Source organism: Bombina bombina, chromosome 9, assembly GCF_027579735.1.
Source record: "Bombina bombina isolate aBomBom1 chromosome 9, aBomBom1.pri, whole genome shotgun sequence".
Taxonomy (NCBI): domain Eukaryota; kingdom Metazoa; phylum Chordata; class Amphibia; order Anura; family Bombinatoridae; genus Bombina; species Bombina bombina.
In genome coordinates this window covers 102,882,925-102,888,924 of record NC_069507.1, presented here as the reverse complement: position 1 = coordinate 102,888,924, position 6,000 = coordinate 102,882,925, and positions in this window count along the sequence as shown.

Sequence of the window (6,000 nt, the reverse complement as noted above, 5' to 3'; positions counted from 1 at the left end):
CTGCTGTTTCTGGCGAGTCTGAAGACTCGCCAGAAACACGGGCCCACAAGCTCCATACAGGGCTTGATAAATGGGCCTCTATATCTGAAAAAGCCAGTAGCTGCATAGACTGGTCCCACTATACCCTGAAAGGAAGGGGTACTGTTCTGACTTCCGTGGAAATATTTCTCTATAACATTTAAGCAGTATGAATAGATATAAGAATAATAACATGTAAACCGGAGTGATAAGCTTGTGAGACGGGTTACCATAGACTCTAACCCTATTTAACTACTATATGGTGGTTAAAAGACATAGACCCTGCATGGTTTAGTGGTAGTATAGCACCCAGAGCTATGTAGAGGCTAGTAGACTGTTAATTACATATCAAGTTATGCTGCGGGGCTAAGGTGAGAGGTGAGCCCACAAGTTACATCAATAGAAATTCTTAACACATAACATGTCAGTAGTATCTTTACAGAGAGTTGAAATAGATAAGCAGACCACTTACTACAAAGACATCTTATAAAAAAATTTTTTGTAATTAGGAGCTTCTCTATACTGAAACCTTTCTATATAAGAAACTGAGAAAAGGGTTAACTGTGATAAAAATGACATGGGAGCTCTGAGCTGTAGAAGGGGAAAAGTATAAAAGTATAATAGTATTTACAAATGCCATATTTATAGAAAAAAAAAATAGCCTTAACTGTAGGCAGTAGAAGCAGTTATGGAATTGTATTAGCTAAATACACTCTTAACAAATATCAATGTACAATAAGAGGTGAAACAAAATATCACGAACTGGGAGCTTAGCAGCTATGCAAAATATAGTTGTAACAAAGGTTTCTATAAATTAAAATATATACTGAAAACATGGGATAGTAACACTTGATTAAGAGTCATTTTATATTGATGAAGTGGGTTACCTCCAAAGAATGGTTATCCGCTATAATCTAATCTATGTAGCATATTAGAATGTGATAAGACCTCAAGATAAACCATTAACTGACAAAGAGAGTACCTGCGGGTACATATTTTTAAGCTATTCTGTCTAAGCACTATCTAAAGGGGATGGAAATATTTCCACTAAGATGGTATATAACAACTCAAGGTTACCGTGAAAAAGGAATATTATCATCTATATTAATAAATTGTCATAGTAGGGGGAATCTTAATATGAAAGAGGTCAAACTGTCTCGGCCGTAGACAGCCCACCTCCCATCTAGGCAGTAGAGTATTTAATAATACTAGGTACTCAAGTAGCAGTGACAAGACTATCATATCTATAACCTCACACGGTATCTTCCCTCAATTGCAAGGTGATATGCTATATGAACAGAGCAACAACATAGGGTGTAGCTCACTCTCCATTTTGTGTCACATTGTATATAAGTTATATAATAAAATGTGCGCCATAATATTTAGTATATGTTAGGGAAAAAAGGGTAAGACACGTTTACTAAAATACAAAAATCTTGAAGCATATGCTAACATGTAAAATAACATGATATAAAGAGAGAACAAAAAATGAGATGGAGTAGCAAAGCACTACCTCAGATTTCAACTTAAAGGGCATCATTAGAGGTATCCCAACTAGACTGTATGTTTAATATCACTGAATCTCTGAAAGATCTAAACTAACAGAATCCTAAGCAAACTCCACAAAAGGTGATATACATAGGAGTCTAACATGTAGGCAGGACCTCTATGGTTCATCCGATACCTATTTTAACTCCACCAGATGTTAAGAAATAGTCTTTTTCTAGTATTGAGTGGTCAAGTAGGTATATGAACAGGGGCATCCACTTTTTACCTAGCGGGCATATTCTTGAAAGAGTCCCATGTGGAAGATCCGCACTTGCTGTAGTCTGGAGATCGCAGGCTGTATCACTCCGTTGGATCTCTAAGCTGACAGCCGGTAGGGGCAAGTCTCTTTGCAAAACCGCTGTGTGTTTAACTTGACGAGTCCAGTAAAGCTGGGTATGAACCTGTCGCGGAGCACAATTCCCAGTGTGAGCCTTTAAGTTCTGTGAAGTTGCAGCGGGATCTTGCACAATCGGCAAACAGAGCTCCTCTCTTATCATTTGGGGAGCGGCTATCGCGAAATTGTTGTTTTCAGCTGACTCGAGAATGTCAAAGTACTCAGGGGTCTTGTGTCTCCCGGTTCCATTCTCAGATGTGTGAAAGTCATGGTAGGCTCCAGTAGATGGGGGTTCATCACTAGCATATGGCTTGTTGCACGGGGGTACCACCCCAAAGGCTAGGCATAACTGCCGTTCAAGTCGCTGAAACTGCTCAGCAATCACCTGTGCTAACCTCTGCTCCCATATAGTAAGTCAGTCACTGACCGGGTCATAGTTTCCGCCATGTAGGTCTTTTCCCCAGAGCATGGTTTCCCTCTGTGTGATATCAGGCCCAGTCATCTTAGTTGAGGGTGGTCGTTCAATTTTCAAGTTTTTATCCTATTACAGGATATCTTAACCCCAGAGTTTTTTTTTTTGGGGGGGGGGGGTTACTTTGCGGCAGCCCCAGACCTATGCTTCAAACCTCTCACAGGCCTTGCTTCTAGATATCCTCATGCTACTCAAGCACAGCAGGTTGCAAAATGGCTTCTGGGCCTGTGGAGACGAGTGTCGCACAGCTGTCTCAAAGAACATAGGAGTAGACTCAGTCGGATCATCCACACTTAACATCTGTTGGATCTCAGCTGAACAGATGTTGACATTGGTATATAATATTGTAGATTTGCTGTATGAAATTCCCCTAAAATCTTTTCAAACTTGAGGAGCTATCCGCAATGAGAGCAGGCTCCACTCCTCCACGTTTAAATGATGTTTAATACTTTTTTTTACTACAATGTCCCTTCAAAATCCTTTGGGCAACTCATTTCTTTGTGGATATATACAGGGCATGAATCCCTTCATAAGATAGACATGTTCTCATGTTCTCAGCCTGGCCCAATGCTTTTTATGGCAAACAAACTGGTGCCAACCTTGTCACCACATATACAATGGGGAAAAAAGTATTTAGTCAGCCACCAATTGTGCAAGTTCTCCCACTTAAGAAGATGAGAGAGGCCTGTAATTTTCATCATAGGTATACCTCAACTATGAGAGACAAAATGTGGAAACAAATCCAGACAATCACATTGTCTGATTTTGAAAGAATTTATTTGAAAATTATGGTGGAAAATAAGTATTTGGTCAATATCAAAAGTTCTCAATATCTCAAATCTCAATACTTTGTTATATATCCTTTGTTGGCAATGACAGAGGTCAAACGTTTTCTGTAAGTCTTCACAAGGTTGTCACACACTGTTGCTCGTATGTTGGCCCATTCCTGCATGTAGATCTCCTCTAGAGCAGTGATGTTTTGGGGCTGTCGCTGGGCAACACGGACTTTCAACTCCCGCCAAAGGTTTTCTATGGGGTTGAGCTGTGGAGACTGGCCAGGCCACTCCAGGACCTTGAAACGCTTCATACGAAGCCACTCCTTCGCTGCCCAGGCGGTGTGTTTGGGATCATTGTCATGCTGAAAGACCCAGCCACGTTTCATCTTCAATGCCCTTGCTGATGGAAGGAGGTTTGCACTCAAAATCTCACGATACATGGCCCCATTCAGTCTTTCATGTACATGGATCAGTCGTCCTGTTCCCTTTGCAGAGAAACAGCCCCAAAGCATGATGTTGCCACCCCCATGCTTCACAGTAGTTATGGTGTTCTCTGTCCTCCAAACACGACAAGTTGTGCTTCTACCAAACAGTTCTACTTTGGTTTCATCTGACCATATGACATTCTCCCAATCCGCTTCTGGATCATCCAAATGCTCTCTAGCATACTTCAGACGGGCCCGGACATGTACTGGCTTAAGCAGGGGGACACATCTGGCACTGCAGGATCTGAGTCCCTGGCAGCGTAGTGTGTTACTGATGGTAGCCTTTGTTACGTTGGTCCCAACTCTCTGTAGGTCATTCACTAGGTCCCTCGTGTGGTTCTGGGATGTTTGCTCACCGTTCTTGTGATCATTTTGACCCCACTGGGTGAGATCTTGCGTGGAGCCCCAGATTGAGGGAGATTATCAGTGGTCTTGTATGTCTTCAATTTTCTAATTATTGCTCCCACAGTTGATTTCTTCACACCAAGCTGCTTGCCTATTGCAGATTCAGTCTTCCCAGCCTGGTGCAGGTTTACAATTTTGTTTCTGGTGTCCTTCGACAGCTCTTTGGCCTTCACCATAGTGGAGTTTGGAGTGTGACTGTTTGAGGTTGTGGACAGGTGTCTTTTATACTGATAACAAGTTCAAACAGGTGCCATTAATACAGGTAATGAGTGGAGGACAGAGGAGCTTCTTAAAGAAGAAGATACAGGTCTGTGAGGGCCAGAAATCTTGCTTGTTTGTAGGTGACCAAATACTTATTTTCCACCATAATTTGCAAATAAATTCTTTCCAAATCAGACAATGTGATTGTCTGGATTTGTTTCCACGTTTTGTCTCTCATAGTTGAGGTATACCTATGATGAAAACTACAGGCCTCTCTCATCTTCTTAAGTGGGAGAACTTGCACAATTGGTGGCTGACTAAATACTTTTTTTCCCCACTGTATTTTACCTTTTCTGAAAAGTTAACTAGTATTTTGAAAGGGTAAAAATCCTTTGGGCCACTCATTTCTGTGTGGATATATACAGAACATGAGCCCCATCATAGGAGAGACATGTTCTCAGCCTGGCCCAACGTTATTTATGGCAAATAAACTGGTGCCTGTTGGGAAATACAACAGCATGTACTATACCACATGTATGAACAACATTGATGCTGTAGATGACGCTGTTCAGTTTAGATTGCTGATTGTTTATATCTGTGTTCTTGTTCATTCTTTTATACAGGAAGGAAGTTGTTTTTTAATCTCTATTGTGTTTTTCCTCCTCTGTGTGTGCTGACTATAGTTTTACAAGTCCTTTGGTATGTTCCAAATATTGCTGATGCATCTGTACAAGTAAAGCCTAATGCAGTTTTCTTTAAAAGCTTCCAGTGTCTTTTTGATACATACACTAACAGGTTATGGGCCCAGACACTGAAGAAAAAGAAACTACAAGTCAGTAAGTGTTGCATCTATGATCCAAGCAAATACTGTGTGAGGAAACAAGAGCTGCATCCAAATTACTGAAAGATGGCAAGTGGTTCAGATGTGAAATATGCAATAGTGAAGTTAAATAATACCAACTACCAGCTGTGGAAGTTTAAGCTTGAAATGCTGTTATCCAAAGATGATTTATGGGAGGTGCTGGATACAAACAGACCCACTGATAATCCAGGGGAATGGGACAAGAAAAACAGACAAGCAAAAGCAGTTATAAGCCTGTTAGTGGAGGATGATCAACTCATTCACATAAGAAAAGAAAACACAGCTAAAGGTATGTGGACTTAAATAGTAAACTATATTTGCTGCGCAAACTATATAAGATGAGGCTGGAAAAAGGCCAGGAAATGTGTGAACATGTGAATGCTATGCTAGAGATTGTGGAACAGCTATGTGCAATTGGAGAAGAAATTAAAGACAATCATATAGTAGCATTGTTACTATGCAGCCTTCCAGAGTCATATAGTGCCCTTATCAATGCTCTAGAAACCAGACCTGAACAAGAACTAACACTAGAATATGCTAAGGGAAAACTAATTGATGAATATAATAGAAGAAAGGAAAACATGCATAGTGAAGAAAATGAGAGATCAGAGGTAGCTCTGAAGGCGCAAGAAGGCACAAAACAAAACAGAGAAACCAGAGTGTGTTTTCGCTGCAAAAAGGTCGGTCACCTGAAAAAGAACTGCTCAATCTGGAAAGCTGAGCAGCGGAGGTTAGAACCACCTACAAGAGAGAGAGCTAAGGCAGCCACAAAGCAAACTGCAGCTGCATCATGGAGCGGCAGCTTTAAAGTGACTCAGAATAGTACACCACACGGATGGTGCATTGACTCAGGGGCAACTAGTCACATGACAAGTGACGAGACATTCTTCACAGAAATT